At 39.2% G+C, this 20,362-nt stretch overlaps 1 protein-coding gene and 1 pseudogene across 50 annotated transcripts in view; both read right to left on the reverse strand.

Annotated features, from left to right (window-relative positions):
• BAZ2B (bromodomain adjacent to zinc finger domain 2B) overlaps nucleotides 1-20,362 on the reverse strand; it is a 315,913-nt gene that overhangs the window by 150,907 nt on the left and 144,644 nt on the right. The window lies entirely within an intron of this gene.
• Nucleotides 1,962-3,089, reverse strand: LOC144333382 (F-actin-capping protein subunit alpha-1 pseudogene; annotated as a pseudogene).

Consider the following 20,362-nt stretch of genomic DNA (forward strand, 5'->3'; position numbering starts at 1 on the left):
AAAATCTCCCATCACTAAGGAAAAGTCCAGAAAGTAAATAAAACAAAATAATTGTAAGAACTAAGTATGTTAAAGCACTCAATCGTTTTAAAAGTCAAGAAAATTGCTTACTATGACATAACTTTGTTTTTTTGTGTGCTAAAAATGTCTTTTAATCTTTCAATGCTACATAAAATTGTTATATCTTGTCTTCAAATTTTGTCTCTAGTTCCTTAAAATGGTAAGTATAAATTTACAACATTACAAAATCAGGCTCTAATATACATCTTGCAAAGTATGGCTATTCATTAAAAATGGTAGTATATTCAAATAAAATTGTTATGAGGACTTTAGTTAATATCAGTAATAAGTGAGTGTAATAACAAAATGAACATCATCAAAATTACTGTAAATCAAAGCAATATTCAAATTACTGGCTCACACATTAAAATTCTTCAGTATATTAATATTTAAACATTTCTGAACTCAAAATGTCCAAATTTTGTAAACCTGAATTTTGATTAAAGAACAGAAAGAAGTCTACAGTTACTGGTGACAAAACATTTCTCTCCAAGTAATTCTCATTTCACTCTTGAATTCTCAAAATGTTTTGAGCTAGTTAACCTTTTTTTTTTATTTTAAGAACAAAACAGGTATATTTCTATTAGACTACCTGATACAGAAGGTAGTGTGGTATGGATGGATAGTATGAATGACAAATAATACAAATATATTTTATTTGAAATAAACAAAAATGCATACGCAGCTCAATGGGTCACTTGGAAACAAACTGTTGCTTGACTATATTACTGAGCAAAAACAAAACTAAAGCACAAACACTTTTTTTTTTTTTAACCTGTATCTGGAGATAGACAGGAAGACACTACTTGTTTCTTTTAAAAACTGACCTTCCCTTAAGGCCGGGTCATAGAACGATAAACAATGTAAATGAATCCACCATTACCAGTTGTTATATTATATCTATGTCATCTGTGTATTCTGAGATTACACACATACCTGCCAATATACCTGGAACAGGTTATTTTATCACAGTTACACTTGAGTTCTTGAAAGGCAGGACTGAGGAAGAGTAATTTGAAGTAAGTTTTACATCCTATTTAGAAGAAATCACTAGCATTTACTTAAATAACAGGTTACAATAGAAAGATACTGCCTGGAATTTATCCTTTTCATTTTGGTTCATTTTTAGTTTTTGTTTATGATTACATAGCTGTTTAATTCATTTGCTTATAGTGCAATCCTGCCACAAAGTACTAAAGCACAAGATACCTATTATTCCCTCAACATCTGCATTTTTCAAGTTTTATACTCTACATCCACAGTATTTCAGTAGTTCTTGACTGTTTAAAAAAATAAATGGGTAAAACTCTTCTAAAAATGCAGATGTCTATAACTACAATGGCACTAAGATGGGAAGGAGACAATGAGAGAAGGGATAAAAGCAAACATGTTCATGTGCAGGGAACATGGTTCAAGTCTTTGGATTTAAAAACAAGTTCCCCAGAGAAGCTGACACTTCCTTTGCCCTCCAAAAAGAACCTGAAAAGTCCCAATCCAAACTTTCGAAAATTACAGTTCTGAGATGCAATAAATGATGATCAAAGCAGTCAGAGGGAGAAGGATGAACGTGTCTTCCATTTAGCTATAGATTGTAGTATAGCCTCTTTAGGTGCTGGTGGGTCAGTGAAAACCACTGAAGTACCAGAAGTGCTTGGAAGGATGGGGTAGAAAGTAATGACCATAATACCTTGTCTAAATCAGCAGCACGGCTTCATGGCTAGGAAACTTTTTTCAACAGTAAAATGTCTCTAGGATAGATCTCTCTCTCCAACATAAAATGTGCCAGAATTAACAACAACAAAAAAAGACTTACACTTGGATATAGCAATAACAGAAAATTGCAAGGCAGAGAACACAAAAGAATCAAGACAATGCTTATAGGTTCAACAGTATTCCATGAGGCTAGAAAACTGGTTAACTTTAAAAGCTCTAGCAAAATAGCACTCTTGTTTATAAATCACTTATTTATCATATGACCACACGTTGAATCCTTGTCTTTCCACATAGTGAAGAATCCTACATTCAGCCTTTAGGCATTCTGCATTTCTTTGGCAATGTTGTAGCTGAGTATCTTGTTCTAGTCGATTTTGGTGTGGGTACCTGGAAGCTGCCAGCGCAAGACCTTGAATGTGGTATCTGACATTGTTTGATAGTTTTCACTAATTGCTGTCTGACGCTCATTTTCTGCATTCTCTATGATTTTAATAAACTCCTTGGCAGTTTGTGTGTCATTCGAAACAGTTAGTGAATCATGTACATCTTTATGACTAACCAACTGAACATTGCCATCTTCATAATAGTGAACCTGAATCTTAAGCACTCCAACCACCTGGCCTGTAGGTGGTGTGATGGTCAACTTCCACTCTGATCTCCAACGACCATTCCATAAGTTTTTAGGCTGACTCTGGTGGCTTTCAATACACGCAATAATAGTCTGTTGCCCATCGATAGTTTTAGCATAAACAATACAGAAGCAGTTGGAATAACGGTCTTTCACACAGGCTCTTAAAGCACTGTCACAGGATTATCTCCAAGACTTCAGACCTCCATCTACTTGTTCTGGCTGGGGGTCACTTGCTTCTTTCTGTAAGTGATCAAATTTAAAGGAAAAGTTGTTTCTTGGATCTAAAACTCTGCTATTGCCCAGGTCACCATGCTCTGTAATTAAGACCTGATCTTCATATCCTTCTATCTTCACAGGTGTGAACTGATTCACGTTGTAATGAGCAAATGCATGTTCTGCCCTTTCCCTGAGGAGGTTGTCATTATTACGTAGTAGCCAAACATCACTGAATACTTCATTAAATTCCCCTGGGGGTGCATGAGTGATGAATTCAGCAGCTATGCGTACCTTCTCCTCATCCAACACACAATCAACAAAGTTGGCCATCTTGCGCTGTTCTCAACATTTATATTTTAACACTTAAAAAGATGCATGGAATGGAAGCAAGGTCTTTTTTTTTCTAAGATATAAATAGCTTTTATTTATCTTACACTATATGAAATGTCATACACTATATGAAATGTATTGTATCTTGTAAATATTTAAAAAATCACTTCTGATGCTAATCTGGCCCCAAGTGTTTTTTCTTAATTATAAATTGAAAATTTATAATGACATAAATTTATAGGGTACAAAGTGATATTATAACCTCTGAATACAATGTAGAATAATTTAATCAAGGTAATTAACACAGCCATCACCTCAAATACTTAACTTTTTGTGGTGTGAACACTTGAAATTTACTCTCTTAGCTATTTTGAATATTCACCACACTATGCAATAGAACTCAAAAAAGAGAAAATAAAATTTCTCCTGTCTGAGATTTTGTACCCTTTGATCATCATCTTCCCATTCCTCCCATCCCTCAGTCTTTGTTTTTCTTTCTTTTTTCTTTTTTTTATTGAGACGGAGTCTCGCTCTGTTGCCAGGCCACAATGTTGTGGCGTGATCTCAGCTCACTGCAACCTCTGCCTCCCAGGTTCAAGCGATTCTTCTGCCTCAGCCTCCCGAGTAGCCGGGACTAAAGGCACACACCACCATGCCCAGCTAATTTTTGTATTTTTAGTAGAGACAGGATTTCACCATGTTGGCCAGGATGGTCTGGATCTCCTGACCTTGTGATCTGCCAGCCTCGGCCTCCCAAAGTGCTAGGATCACAGGTGTGAGCCACTGCGCCCAGCCATCCCTCAGCCTTTGTAACCACCATTCTACTCTCTGTTTCTGAGTTCAATGGTTTTAGATTTCACATGTGAGACATGCAGTATTTTGTGTTTCTGTGCCTGATTTATCTTATTTCACTTAGCATAATGTTCTCTGATTCCATCCACAATGTTGCAAATAAGAACATTTCTTTCTTTTTCAAGGCCAAATAGTATTCCATTGTGTACATACCAGATTAAAAAAAAATACATTCATCTGTTGATGAACACTTGGGTTGATTCCTTAATGTGTCTATTGTTAATGGTTCTGCAATGAACGTGGAAGTGCAGACATCTCTTTGACAAACTGTTTTCAAGTCCTTTGGGTAAATCCCACAAACAGGATGGCTGGATCATACAGTAATTCTATTTTTAGTTTTTTGAGGAACTTCCATACTATTTTCTATAAAGGCTGTACTAATTTACATCCCCATTAACAGTGTACAAGGGTTCCCTTTTCTCCACATCCTTGCCAATACTTGTCTTTTGTCTATTTGATAAAAGCCAATCTGACAGGTGTGAGATGATATCTTATTGTGATTTTAATTTGCATCTCCCTAACGATTAGTGATGTTGAGCATTTTTTCATATATCTGCTGGCCATTTGTATGTCTTTTGAGAAATGTCTATTCAGATTGGGTTTTATTTTTATTTTTGAGACATAGTCTCGCCCTGTCACCCAGGCTGGAGTGCAATGGTGCGATCTCGGCTCACTGCAACCTCCACCTCCCGTTTTCAAACAATTCTCCTGCCTCAGCCTCCCGAGGAGCTGGGATTACAGGCGCCCACCACCAGGCCTAGCTAATTTTTGTATTTTTAGTAGAGACAGGGTTTCACCACGTTGACCAGTCCGGTCTTGAACTCCTGACCTCGTGATCTGCCCGCCTTGGCCTCCCAAAGTACTGGGATTACAGGTGTGAGCCACTGTGCCCAGCCTATTTTTATTTTTAAGCAGTTATTTTGAGATTATTTTGACTCACAAGAGTTGCAAAAATAGTACACAGAGTTCCTATATACTCTCTGTCCAACTTTACTTCTCCTCATGTTAACATCTTACATGACTAAAGAACAACTTTCCAAACTAAGAAATTAACTTTGATTAACTAATTAGAATAAAGAATTTATTCAGATTTAATCAGTTTTCCCACCAATGTTACTTCTCTATCCCAAGATCCAGTCCAGCATCTCATATTACATTTAGGTGTTGTGTTTCCCTAATTTTGTAGTCTGTGATATTTCCTCAGTCTTGTTTGGTATGACTATAATACACTGAAGTGTACTGGTCAGAGGTATTTTGTAAGATGTCCCTCTGATTGAGTTTGTCTGATGTGTTCTCATGATTAGAAGAGGTGATGCATTATTAGAAAAGATGGTCAATGTGCCCTTCTCAGAGCAATATATCTAGGGCCCATAATGTTACTATGTAGTGCTGGTGACATTAACTTTGATCACTTGGTTAAGCTGGTATCTGCTAGGATTTGCCACTGTAAAATTACCATTTTCTTCTAAAACAGCATTTTTATTAGAAAACAAGTCACTGGGAGCCGTGTTAACTTTGGGAACAAAAGCTGCCATTTAATAACATCAAACATGCCGAACAAGCCTTGTTCAAGAAATGATGCATCAATACTCAGGCAAATGACTATTCTTAAAAGATAAGGACAGTTCCTCTTTTGTGATAATTTTTGTTGGATCTAATGAAAAAAATTAGAGTTCATAGATTAAAACGCTAAAAATACGGAATATTTTATATACGTTTCTATATTCAAATATAGCCGTACTTCTAGTAAGGAAACAGAAAAAACTAAAAATAATATAATTCTTGTTTTACTTTACTTACCTTATTCTAAATCTTGTTCATCTTATGTTTCAACAAATAAGAAAGTCTTAGTTTTCCCATAATGAACATAAATTATTACAATTAGCTTTGAAAGTATAGACTGGGTGTATTAATTTGCTAGAGCTGCCATAACAAAGTACCACAACTGTGTGACTTAGAACAACAGAAATGTATTGTCTCATGGTGCTGGAGGTTAGAAGTCTGAAATCAAGGTGTCAATAAGGCCATGTTCCTTCTGAAGGCACTAGGAAAGATGGGTTCCATGATTCTCTCCTAGTTTCTTATAACCTTGGGTATTCTTCCTGTGTCTTCACATGTGCTTCTTGCTGTGCATGTCTCTGTGTCTACATTTCTCCTTTGATAGAAATACTGGATATGTATTGGATTAGGGCCCAACCTAATGATTTCATTTTAACTTGATTAGCTCTGTAAGGTATCTATAACCAAGTAAAGTCACATTCTGAAGTACTAAGGGATTAGGACTCTAACCTATGTCTTTTGAGGGGGAGGATACAATTTAACCTATAACATTTTCTTTATATTTTTAAGAGAACTTAATTGACTTGAACACATTACCTTTCTCAAGTAACCTACTACTAAAATCCCAAATTAAAACTACAAAGTTCTACTAAAAAGTGAAGTAAAGTAATAGTCCAAAAATACTTGTGATCAAATCTTTCATTAAATAAACCCCACTGCAAAAAAAGGCTAGACAGTTGAAAATTCAACAGCCTGAACAGGCGCGATGGCTTACGCCTGTAATCCCATTATTTTGGGAGGCCGAGGTGGGCGGATCATTTGAGGTCAGGAGTTCAAGACCAACCTGGCCAACATGGTGAAACCCTGTCTCTACCAAAAATGCAAAAATTATTCAGGCATGGTGGCACGCACCCAGCTACTTGGGAGGCTGAGGTGAGAGAATCACTTGAACCCAGGAGGCGGAGGTTGCAGTGAGCTGAGATCACACTACTGCACTCCAGCCTGGACAACAGAGTGAGACCCTGTCTCAAAAAAAAAAAGAAAAGAAAAGAAAAGAAAGAAAATTCAAGAGGCTTTATTTAGGATTTATAGATGCCTACAACATTAACACATCAACTAAAAAAGAAAATCATGTTGTAATAGTTCAGAGTATAACATAAATACTCAAAGAAACTTTGGCTTTATCCACAAACCACCAAGGACAGGCCTGTCTCATTCCCTGATGATTCCCTACTAAGTATAAACTTAAGTCTTGGCTGTCTGTTAAGTTCTAGTTAAACCAAAACTTTTGACTTCCAGGTTTTTTTTTTTTTTTTTTTTTTTTTTTTTGAGATGGAGTCTTGCTTTGTCACCCAGGCTGGAGTGCAGTGGTGCAATCTCGGCTCACTGCAAGCTCCGCTTCCTGGGTTCATGCCATTCTCCTGCCTCAGCCTCCTGAGTAGCTGGGACTACAGGCACCTGCCACCACACCCGGCTAATTTTTTGTATTTTTAGTAGAGATGGAGTTTCATGATGTTAGCCAGGACGGTCTCAATCTCCTGACCTCATGATCTGCCCACGTCAGCCTCCCAAAGTGCTGGGATTACAGGCTGAGCCACTGCGCCCGGCCTCAGGTTTGTTTTTCATACATTGCCTCTTCAGTAATCTAAACTGATCTTTTAAATTCCTTATCCTGTAGCTTATGATGCCCACCCTTAACTAAAATCTGCATAGTTACTTGATATTACCAGAGCAATGCACAGCACAGCTCAGAAAACTTATTAATCAGAGTTAATTATCATTTAAGTTTTAAGTCTTAGTCCTGTAAATTCATCTCTCCTTCCCTTCCTTTCTTCAATAATTGTTTCTTATTATTATATATTTTGTGCCAGGCACTGACTGGATACATATTGGTAAAATGGATAAAGTCCTTGCTCTTTAAATGTAGAAGAATTGACAAAAAAGTAAAACACCACCAAATGTCTAATTATAAATTGTGAAGAGTGCTATGGAAGAAATTATAGGTGCAGCAATTACCTAGACACTATAATTAGAGGTCTAATTAAGGTCTGTATTAGTCAAGATTCTTTAGAAAACAGAACCAACAGGTTCTGTTTTTTACATATGATTTATTACATATGATTATAAGGAATTGAGATTATGGAGGCTGACCCAGGAAAGCTGGTGGTATAATTCTGAGAACCAAAGGGCTGATGGTGTAAGTCCCAGCCATGGGAGAAGACTGATGTCCTAGATCAATCAGTCAGGCAAATAGAACTACTTCTCTCTTCCTCCTTTTTTTTTTCTTCTCTGCAGGTCCTCAATGGATTAGATGATGCCCACACTGCACTGGGGAGGACAATGTGCTCTACTCACTCTACTGATTCAACTGCTAAACACCCTTACAGACACACCCAGAAATAATGTTTAACCTGAGCACCCATGAGCTAGTCAAGTGGACACATCAAATTAATTATTATAATATCTCAGGACATCTAACCTGAGACAAAGCATGAGGAAGAATCAGCTTTATGAAGATCTTCCAGACAGAGGGAGAGCATATTTGAAATTCTGAGTTGGGAAATAATGTTTTGTATCTGAAGAAGTAAAAGGTCAGGGAGGCTGAAAGATAAGGGTTCAGAATGAGAACAGTACCAAATAAATTTGAGAAGGCAGGCAAGATTAGGTCATGGAGAGTGTAGAGCCTTATGTAAAAATTAAATTGTAAGTACAAAACATCCAGCTCGATATGGCTAGGTGAAAAAGTTAATCTAATGACTCACATAACTCAAAAGCTTTTGGGAAAGGCTCATTTTATAGATGAAGAAGCTAGACTGAACGTTTTACCAAGACCTAATTTCTCCTCTTCCGGTTCTACCTCCTCAGATGGGCCTTTCCTCCCAGGTTTCTGGAGCAGGAAGCTGCAGGTGCCAGTGCAAGGGGAGGTATTTTTCCTCCCCCAGCACCAAGAAAAATCCCAGAATGGAATCTCTTTGCTTTGATTAATTGACTTATGTTGTGTCCATTCCTTAACCAATCATTCTAGTCTAGGAAAGATGATATTTGGATTGGCTAGGTTGGATCACATGCCACACATCTGTAGTGTCTTAGGTAAAAAATGTTTTTAAAGTAAGTGATTTATTTTGGCTTCGGAGACAACTGCTGGTAATGGTGGAGGAGTGAGGTGGTCATATGAATCCTCCACAGAGGATAATTACTAAAATTGGGCTAAAAAAAAAAAAAAAAAAAACCCTGAAGATACTGGAAAGCATCCAAAAGCAGAAGGAAGGCAGAGGAGAGTTTAGTCTGGAAAAATGGTTAACAAGAAGTAAAAAGTACGACTTTGTAGCTTTCTGGTCTGATAATGCTGCCTAAACCACATAGCTGTAAGTACAGATGATGGTCAAATATAAAAAACAGCAGGCTTATCAACTAAAGGTGCAAGAGGTCAGAATTCAGAACTAAGGCAGCATCTTGAGATGTAAAGGGGAAATCTTGGTAGTGAGCAAACCACAGAAAGTATGAGACCCAAATTCAATTTAATTAATATCCAAATGCCTAGCTGCAAGTATACGGTGGATGAATGAAAAAGGACTCCAGGGTCAGCACAAACTAGCTGGCAGAGAATGAAGATAAATCTACTCTTGAAAAGCAGAGCTATATACAGCAGATCTGTTGGGTTTGATGTATTTATTTATTAAGTGCACTCCCTCATCATGATTATCTCAGGCAGTAGGAAGTATGAAGTGTCACAGCACTGAGCCCCAAGCTGGCAGAGCAACTGGAGATTAGGGGGTAATCTTAGAAGAAAAAAAAAAATCCACCACCACCAACAGCAAAAACAAAACCCAATAAAGAAACACAGAGGAAAGGAGACCCATCTCTGCCTAAATACTTTGCCAATCAAGAATTTTCACAGGTACAGAGGAGACCCAGAGGAGTCTACTACGAAAAAGCAGAAGTAGGAAGTCAAAAGAATCATAGCACAAATATTATCAGTACATTTTCTAACCACAGTAAAACTAAAATGGATATCGATTTTAAAGACTAAATGTTAATGACTTCTAAACTCCCCATCAGCCAAAGAAGAATTAACACAGGAAACTAGAAAATATTTTTACTGGAATGGTAAGAAAATGACACATAAAACTTATGTGCTGCAGCTACAGCAGCAATTACAAGGGAAATTCATTGCATTAAATACATATATAAGAAAAGGACAAAGGTGCTAAAGAAACAATTTAAGCTTCCCTCTAGAAAACAAGAAAAGGCCTGGTGCTGTGGCTCACGCCTGTAATCCCAACACTTTGGGAGGCCAAGGCGGGTGGTTCACAAGGTCAGGAGTTCAAGACCAGCATGGCCAACATAGTGAAACCCTCATCTCTACTAAAAATTAAAAAAATTAGCTGGGCGTGGTGGCGGTGGGTGCCTGTAATTGCATCTATTCGGGAAGCTGAGGCAGGAGAATCACTTGAACCCGGGAGGCAGAGGTTGCAGTGAGCTGAGATTGCGCCATTGCACTCAGCCCAGGTGATAGTTCAAGACTCTGTCTCAAAAAAAAAGAGGAAGGAAAAAGAAGAGAAAATAATACCCATAGGAAAACACAAGGAAATAATTAATGAGAGAAAAAAAACAGAAAATTGAGAAAACTCAATGAAACCAAAAGCTTGTTCTTAAAAAAAATCGGTAAAATTGAAAAACCTCTAGTCACTAAAAAAAGACATAAGTTATGCATATCAACGATGAAAGAAAAAACATCTCTAGCAATTATACAGACATAAAAAGAATGAGGTAATATCTGGAACAACTTTGGGTCCATACATTTAATGATGTAGATGAAATGAACAAATTCCTTGAAAGACACCAACCAAAGCTCATTCAAGGAGAAAAAGATATCCTGAATTGTTCTATACCTACATTTTTTACTCACTTATTTATTTATTTATTTATTTTTGAGACCCAGTCTTGCTCTGTCGCCCAGGCTGGAGTGCAGTGACACAATCTCGGCTCAATGCAACCTCCACCTCCCAGGTTCAGGCGATTCCCCTGCCTCAGCCTCTCGAGTAGCTGGGATTACAGGTGCCCGCCACCATGCCTGGCTAAGTTTTTAATACATTTTTTGGTAGAGACAGGGTTTCATCATGTTGACCAGGCTGGTCTCGAACTCCTGACCTCAAGTGATCTGCCTGCCTCAGCCTCCCAGAGTGCTGGGATTACAGGCGTGAGCCACCACGCCCAGCCTATATCTACATTTTAAAAGACGAACTCATGATTTAGTATCTTACAATAACAACAACAACAACTTAAACAACCAAAGCTCTCCAGGCCCAGATGTTTCACCAGTGAATTCTACCAAACATTTAGAGAAAAAATAATATCAATTCTATATTCTTTGAAAAACACAAGAGAGGCAGGAATCTTACCCACTCATTTCCAACAAATTAACTGCAAGAAAACTATAGACCAATAACCCTCATGAACACGGGTGCAAAATTCCTTAAGAAAATTTTAGCAAATCAAATTCAACAGTGCTTTATTTCTAGACTTGCTTCAAGCATGACCAACAGTATTTTGAAGGGATAACCCATCATTACCAAGTGGGATTAATCCTTGAAATGCAAGATTGGCTTAACTATAAAAAACTAATCAACGTAATCTGCCAAAATAGCAAGTTAAAAGGGAAAAGCCGTATGATCATTTCAATAAGTGCAGAAAATGCATGTGACAATATTTAATACCAATTCATAATAAAAAACTCTCAGCAAAGAATGAATAGAAGGGAACTGTCTCAGTAATTGCCAGGGCGGGGATGGAGGGAGGAATTTAACTTCAAAAAGATACAAGGCAACTTCCTGGAGTAATAAAATTGTCCTACAGCCTGGAGGTTACATGAGTATATACACTTGTCAAAATTCATTAAAGTATACATTTAAAATGGTGAATTATATTGTACATAAATCACACCAAAATAAAGAAACTAAAAGGAGGGTTTGCATATGCAGCTTCACTCTGTTCTGAGAGGAAGAGATAAAAGCAGGGCAAGCATAGAAGTGGGGAAGCCAGTTAGAAAGAACTGCAATGATGTAGATGAGAAATTTCAGAGTAGACTAGGGTAGTGGTAGTGGAGACAGAAAGAAGTGTAGAGACTCAAGCTTTATTTTGAAGGTAGAATCAACAGACTTTAGATGTGAGGGTGAAAGAGAAATAGATAAATCCAGAGATCACTATCTTTATGGCTTAAGCTACTGGATGAATTGTGGTATCATTTTATGATAGAGAATGTGAAGGAAACAGGTTTTAGGAGAAAAACCAAAAGTTTGGTTTTTGGATATGTTAAATCTGTTAAGTTTGAGATGCCTATGAAATATCTATGTAAAATGTATATGTTCAGGAGCTCAGAGAGAAAGTCTGGGCAGAGTCTTCCTACAGGTGTATTTAAACAAAAAGACAAGAGATAACACGCCTCAGAATCAAGGCTTAGAAAATGCAACATTTATGAGTACAGGAATCTGGGGGAAAAAAAAAAACTTAAGAAGGTGTTGTATAAAAAAATTTGGAGAAAAACTATGAGTGGTATAATGGAAGCTAAAAGGAAAGATTTTCAAGAAGAGAGTGATCAGCTATGTCAAATTCTGCTGAGGTTGAGTGAGATGAGGATAGAAAGGTGATATTGGTGTGAGTTGGGACGTGTGTGAAAGACAAGAAGAAAGCATATGTAACTATCTCCTTTCAGAAGTTGGGCTGTGAACGTTCTGGCAGAAAATAGGGCAATAGCCAGAAGAGTATTGGGATGTAAAAATGGTTTGCGGGCCAGGCGCAGTGGCTCACATGTGTAATCCCAGCAATTTGGGAGGTTGAAATAAGACGATCGCTTCAGCCTAGGAATTTGAGACCAGTCTGGGCAACAGAGTGAGTCTCTACAAAAAAAAAAAAAAAAATTAAATTAGCTGGGCTTGCCTGTAGTTCCAGCTACTAAGGAGGCGGAGGTTGAGAGGTTGCCTGAGCCTCGGAGGTTGAGACTGCAGTGAGGTGTGATCACACCACGGCACTCTAGCCAAACAGAGCGAGACTCTGTCTCCCCCTGGCTCCCCCTAAAAAGAAGATTTTTTTGTACATACTGCTTTTTTAGGATGGGTGAGACTAACAGCATGCTTTTATACTGATGAACATGATCCAGTAGATAAAGAAGAATTAATGACACAGTACAGAAGAAATGAAGTACTGGAAAAATCCTTTATAATCTTTAATAAAAAACCAATAGATATTTGCTATTGTCTGTGAAAGTTAAGAGCCATATCACTTTGAGTTGAGCATTTATTCTATTTTGTTTAATTTATATTCTTACATAGAACAGGATTTCAAAGGAGATTTGTAATAAATACACATAAGCTACTAGATGCACTACTGAAATAGATTTTAAAGAAATGGGCAGTTGAAATGGGAATAAAGTTCATATACATGTATCAGGAAAGTTTATTACAATACAGAGCTGGGGAGATATGGCAGAGGAGCTATAATCAGATGAGTTTAAATAGGTAGATAATTGGTTAATTCAAGATTTGTTTCAACTTATTTTTAGCATGCCTTCCAATGATGCAGGAGCTGGCAGCTAAAAACTACATTTACCAGTCTCTCTTGCAGCCAGGGTTCTGAAAGTAATTTAGATTCTGCCATTGGGATGTATTTGGAAGAATTAAAAACTGTTAAGTTGAGTAAATGGTAGCACATGAAGTATCCTTTTGGCAAGTTCAGATCCAGCAGGCAATGCAAAACAGCCCTGGAGTTCTGTCAGTGGTTTATGACCACTGGATTGAAATCATTCATAGGGGCCAGGGGCCAGATCTTCAATAATTTTCTGAGTACCTAATTCCTTATATTAAATTTCTTTCTGCTTAAAATAACTTCAGTGATTTCTATTATCTTTAGTTGAATTGACTGAAACATTAACCAACAGTCCAAAGTGATGAGAATTCTAAAAACAAAAAGCCAATTCAGTCTGTCACACTGGTTTGATATCTAATAACCATATACTTTTTTTTTTTTTAATTTTAAGTTCTGGGATACATGTGCTGAACATGCAGGTTTGCCACGTAGGTATACATGTGCCATGGTGGTTTGTTGTACCTATCAACACATCATCTAGGTTTTAAGCCCTGCATGCATTAGGTATTTGTCCTAATGCTCTCCCTTCCCTTGCTGCCCCACCCCTGGACAGCCCCCAGTGTGTAATGTTCCTCTCCCTGTGTCCATGTGTTCTCATTGTTCAACTCCCACTTATGAGTGAGAACATGTGGTGTTTGGTTTTCTGTTCCCGTGTTAGTTTGCTGAGAATGATGGTTTCCAGTTTTATCCATGTTCTTGCAAAGGACATGAAATCGTTCTTTTTTTACGGCTGCATAGTATTCCATGGTGTATATGTTCCACATTTTCTTTATCCAGTCTATCACCGATGGGCATTTGGGTTGGTTCCAAGTCTTTGCTATTGTGAATAGTGCCACAATAAATATACATATGCGTGTGTCTTTATAGTGAGAGGTGACAATGTGCTAGCAGTCCTCACTCTCAGCACCTCCTCAGCCTCCGCATCCACTCTTGCAGCACTTGAGGAGCCCTTCAGCCCGCCAGGGCACCATGGGAGCCCCTCTCTGGGCTGGCTGAGGTTGGAACCTCCTCCCTCTGCTTTTAGGGAGGTGTGGAGGGAGAGACAAGGGTGGGAACAGGGGCTGCGCCCTGTGCCTGCCGGGCCATTGTGGGTTCTGGCGGGTGCGGGCACAGGCTTGGCGGGTCCCGCACACAGAGCGGCTGGCCAGCACTGCAGCCCAGAGCAGTGAGCGGCTTAGCACCCGGGACAGCAGCTGCAGTGGGTGCACCAGGTCCCCCAGCAGAGCCAGTCCACTGAGGCTGTGCTCCAATTCTCCTGTAGCCTTTGCTGCCTCCCCGCGGGGCAGGGCTCAGGACCTGTAGCCCGCCATGTCTGAGCTCCCCTTGCTGTGGTGGGCGCCCGTGTGGCCTGAGCCTCCCCCACAGGTGCCACAAGGACTCAGGAGCTCAGGGAGGGCTGGCAACTTGCAGGCAGCACTGCCTGCAGCCCTGGTGCAGGATCCAGTGGGTGAAGCCAGCTGGGCTCCTGAGCCGGATGGGGACTTGGAGAACTTTTATGTCTAGCTGGAGGATCGTAAATACACCAATCAGCACTCTGTGTCTAGCTCAAGGATTATAAACGCACCAATCAGCACTCTGTGTCTAGCTCAGGGTTTGTAAATACACCAACTGGTACCTGTATCTAGCTAACTCTGTATCTAGCTAACCTAGTGGGGACTTGGAGAACTTTTCCCTCTAGCACTCTGTGTCTAGCTCAAGGATTGTAAATGCAACAATCAGCACTCTGTGTCTAGCTCAGCACTCTGTCAAAATGGACCAATCAGCTCTCTGTAAAATAGACCAATCAGTAGGATGTGGGTGGGGTCAGATAAGGGAATAAAAGCAGGCAGCCAGAGCCAGCAGTGACAACCTGCTCCGGTCGCCTTCCACACTGTGGAAGCTTTGTTCTTTCACTCTTTGCAATAAATCTTGCTGCTGCTCACTCTTTGGGTCCACGCTGCCTTTATGAGCTGTAACACTCACCGCGAAGGTTTGCAGCTTCACTCCTGACAGCGAGACCACGAACCCAGCAAAAGAAAGAAGCTCCAGACACATCTGAACGCTCTGAAGGAACAAACTCCGGACACACCATCTTTAAGAACTGTAACACTCACCGCGAGGGTCTGCGGCTTTGTTCTTGAAGTCAGTGAGACCAAGAATCCACCAATTCTGGACACAATAGTAGAATGATTTATAATCCTTTGGGTATACACCCACTAATGGAATTGCTGGGTCAAATGGTATTTCTGGTTCCAGATCCTTGAGGAATTGCCATACTGTCTTCCACAATGGTGGAACTAATTTACACTCCCAACAGCATAAATAAAAGTGTTCCTATTTCTCCACATCCTCTTCAGCATCTGCTGTTTCCTCACTTTTTAATGATTGCCATTCTAACTGGCATGAGATGGTATCTCATTGTGGTTTTGATTTACATTTCTCTAATGACCAGAGATGATGAGTTTTTTTTCATATGTTTGTTGGTTGCATCAATGTCTTCTTTTGAGAAGTGTCTGTTCATATCCTTCACTCACATTTTGATGTTTTTTATTTTTTTTCTTTTCTTTTTTTTTCTTGTACATTCGTTTCAGTTCCTTGTAGATTCTGGATATTAGCCCTTTGTCAGAAGGCTAGATTGCAAAACCTTTCTCCCATTCTGTAGGTTGCCTGTTCACGCTGATGATAGTTTATTTTGCTGTGCAGAAGCTCTTTAGTTTAATTAGATCCCATTTGTCAATTTTGGCTTTTGTTGACATTGCTTTTGGTGTTTTAGTCATGAAGTCTTTGCCCATTCCTATGTTCTGACTGGTATTGCCTAGGTTTTCTTCTAGGGTTTTCATGGTTTTAGGTCTGACATTTAAGTCTTTCATGCAACTTGAGTTAATTTTTGCGTAAGGTGCAAGGAAGGGATCCAGTTTCAGTTTTCTGCATATAGCTAGCCAGTTTTCCCAACACCATTTATTAAAGAGGAAATCCTTTCCCCATTGCTTGTTTTTGTCAGGTTTGTCAAAGATCACGTGGTTGTAGATGTGTGGCATTATTTCTGAGGCCTCTGTTCTGTTCCATTGGTCTATATATCTGTTGTGGTACCAGTACAATACTGTTTTGGTTACTGTAGCCTTGTAGTATAGTTTGAAGTCAGGTAGTGTGATGCCTCCGGCTTTGTTCTTTTTGCTTGGGATAGTATTGGCTATACGAGCTCTTTTCTGGTTCCATATGAAATTTAAAGTAGTTTTTTTTCTAATTCTGTGAAGAAAGTCATTGGTAGCTTGACGGGGATAGCATTAAATCTATAAATTACTTTGGACATTATAGCCATTTTCATGACTGATTCTTCCTAGCCATGAGCATGGAATGTTTTTCCATTTGTTTCTGTCCTCTCTTATTTCCTTGAGCAGTGGTTTATAGTTCTCCTTGAACAGGGCCTTCACATCCCTTGGTAAGTTGTATTCCTAGGTATTTTATTCTCTTTGTAGCAGCTGTGAATGGGAGTTTACTCATGATTTGGCTCTCTGTTTGTCTACTGTTGGTATATAAAAATGCTTGTGATTTTTGCACATTGATTTTGTATCCTGAGACTTTGCTAAAGTTACTTATCAGCTTAAGGAGATTTTGGGCTGAGATGATATATACAATCATGTCATCTGAAAAGAGAGACAATTTGACTTTCTCTTTTCCTGTTTGCATACCCTTTATTTCTTTCTCTTGCCTGATTGCCCTGGCCAGAACGTCCAACACTATGTTGCATAGGAGTGGTGAGAGAGGGCATCCTTGTCTTGTGCCGGTTTTCAAAGGGAATGCTTCCAGCTTTAGCCCATTCGGTATGATATTGGCTGTGGGTCTGTAATAAATAGCTCTTATTATTTGGAAATACGTTCCATCAATACCCAGTTTATTGAGAGGTTTTAGCATGAAGGGGTGATGAATTTTATCACAGGCCTTTTCTGCATCTATTGAGATAATCATGTGGATTTTGTCGTTGTTTCTGTTTATGTGATGGATTACGTTTATTGATTTGTGTATGTTGAACCAGCTTTGCATCCCAGGGATGAAGCCAACTTGATTGTGGTGGATAAGCTTTTTGATGTGCTGCTGGATTCGGTGTGCCAGTATTTTATTGAGGATTTTTGCATTGATGTTCATCAGGGATATTGGTCTAAAATTCTTTTTTTTTGTGTGTGTGTGTCTCTGCCAGGCTTTGGTATGAGGATGATGCTGGTCTCATAAAACGAATTAGGGAGGATTCCCTCTTTTTCTATTGTTTAGAATAGTTTCAAAAGGAATGGTACCGGTTCCTCTCTGTACCTCTGGTAGAATTTGGCTGTGAATTCATCTGGTCCTGGCTTCCTTTGGTTGGTAGACTATTAATTATTGCCTCAGTTTCAGAACTTGTTATTGGTCTATTCAGGGATTTGACTTCTTCCTGGTTTAGTCTTGGGAGGGTGCATGTGTCCAGGAAATTATCCATTTCTTCTAGATTTCTAGTTTATTTGCATAGAGATGTATTCTCTGATGGCAGTCTGTATTTCTGTGGGATCGGTGGTGATATCCACCTTATCATTTTTTTATTGCATCTATTCTATTCTCTCTATTTTTTATTAGTCTGGCTAGGAGTCTATCTATTTTGTTGATCTTTTCAAAAAACCAGCACCTGGATTCATTGATTTTTTTGAAGCGTTTTTTGTCTCTCTCCTTCAGTTCTATTCTGATTTTAGTTATTTCTTGTCTTCTGACAAGGTGTTGATTTTAGATCTTTCCCAGTTTCTTCTGTGGGCATTTAGCGCTATAAATTTCCCTCTAAACACTGCTTTAGCTGTGTCCCAGAGATTCTGGTACATTGTATCTTTGTTCTCATTGGTTTCAAGGAACATCTTTATTTCTGCCTTCATTTCGTTGTTTACCCAGTACTCATTCAGGAGCAGGTTGGTCCGTTTCCATGCAGTTGTGTGGTTTTGAGTGAGTTTCTTAATCCTGAGTTCTAATTTGATTGCACTGTGGTCTGAGAGACTGTTATGATTTCTATTCTTTTGCAATTGCTGAGGAGTGTTTTACTTCCAATTATGTGGTCAACTGTAGAATAAGTGAGACATGGTGCTGAGAGGGCTCTATATTCTGTTGATTTGGGATGGAGAGTTCTGTAGATGTGTATTAGTTCTGCTTGGTCCAGAGCTGAGTTCAAGTCCTGAATATCCTTGTTAATTTTCTGTTTTGTTGACCTAATATTGGCAGTGGGTGTTAAAGTCATCCACCATTATTGTGTAGGAGTCTAACTCTATAGAATCTGGGTGCTCCTGTACTGGGTGCATATATATTTAGGATAGTTAGTTCTTCTTGTTGCATTGATCCCTTTACCATTATGTAATGTCCTTTTCTGTCTCCTTTGATCTTTGTTGGTTTAAAGTCTGTTTTCTCAGAGACTAGGATTGCAACCCCTGCTTTTTTTTTTTTTCTTTCCATTTGCTTGGTAAATATTCCTCCATCCCTTTATTTTGAGCCTATGTGTGTCTTTGCCTGTGAGCTGGATCTCCTGAATACAGCACACCAATGGGTCTTGACTCTTTATCCAATCTGCCAGCCTGTGTCCTTTAATTGGGGCATTCAGCCTTTAATTGACATTTAAGGTTAATATTGTTATGTGTGAACTTGATCCTGTCATTATGATGCTAGCTGGTTATTTTGCCCGTTAGTTGGTGCAGTTTCTTCATAGCGTTGATGGTCTGTACAATTTGGCATGTTTTTGCAGTGGCTGGTACCGGTTATTCCTTTCCATGTTTAGTGCTTCCTTCAGGAGCTCTTGTAAGGCAGGCCTGGTGGTAACAAAATCTCTCAGCATTTGCTTGTCTGTAAAAGATTTATTTCTTCTTCGCTTATGAAGCTCAGTTTGGTGGGATATGAAATTCTGGGTTGAAAATTCTTTCCTTTAACAATGTTGAATATTGGCCCCCACTCTCTTCTGGCTTCTAGGGTTTCTGCAGAGAGATCTGCTGTTAGTCTGATGGGGTTTCCTTTGTGGGTAACCCGACCTTTCTCTTTGGCTGCCCTTAACATTTTTTCTTTCATTTCAACCTTGGTAAATCTGACGATTATGTGTCTTGGGGTTGCTTTTCTTGAGGAATACCTTTGTGGTGTTCTCTGTATTTCCTAAATTTGAATGTTGGCCTGTCTTGATAGCTTGGGGAAATTCTCCTGGATAATATCTTGAAGAGTGTTTTCCAACTTGGTTCCATTCTCCTTGTCAATTTCAGGTACACCAATCAAACATAGGTTCAGTCTTTCCACATAGTCCTATATTTCTTGGAGGCTTTGTTCTTTCCTTTCATTCTTTTTTCTCTAATCTTGTCTTCATGCTTTATTTCATTACGCTGATTCAATCTCTGATATCCTTTCTTCTGCTTGATTTGGCTATTGATACTTGCATATGCTTCACGAAGTTCTTGTGCTGTGTTTTTCAGCTCCATCAGGTCATTTATGTTCTTCTATAAACTGATTATTCTAGTTAGCAGTTCCTCTAACCTTTTTTCAAGGTTCTTAGCTTTCTTGCATTGGTTTAGAACATGCTACTTTAGCTCGGAGGAGTTTGTTATTATCCACCTTCTGAAGCCTACTTCTGTCAGTTAGTCAAACTCCTTTCTCCATCCAGTTTTGTTCTCTTGCTGGCGAGGAGTTGTGATTCTTTGGAGGAGAAGAGTTATTTTGGTTTTTGGAATTTTCAGCCCTTTTGCGCTGGTTTTTCCTCATCTTCGTGGATTTATCTACCTTTGGTCTTTGATGTTGTTGACCTTTGGATGGGGTTTCTGTGTGGATGTCCTTTTTGTTGATATTGATGCTATGTCTTTCTGTTTGTTAGTTTTCTCTCTAACAGTCAGGCCCCTCTGCTGCAGGTCTGCTGGAGGTCCACTCCAGACCTGTTTTCCTGGGTATCACCAGTGGAGGCTGCAGAACAGCAAAGATTGCTGCCTATTCCTTCCTCTAGAAACTTCATCCCAGAGAGGCATCTGCCAGATGCCAGCCGGAGCTCTCCTGTTTGAGGTGTCTGTCACCCCTGCTAGGAGTTGTCTCCTAGTCAGGATGCACGGGGGTCAGGGACCCACTTAAGGAGGCAGTCTGTCCCTTAGCAGAGCTTGAGTGCTGTGCTGGGAGATCCGCCGCTCTCTTCAGAGC

The sequence above is a fragment of the Macaca mulatta genome, chromosome 12 (genome assembly GCF_049350105.2).
Source record: "Macaca mulatta isolate MMU2019108-1 chromosome 12, T2T-MMU8v2.0, whole genome shotgun sequence".
NCBI lineage: Eukaryota > Metazoa > Chordata > Mammalia > Primates > Cercopithecidae > Macaca > Macaca mulatta.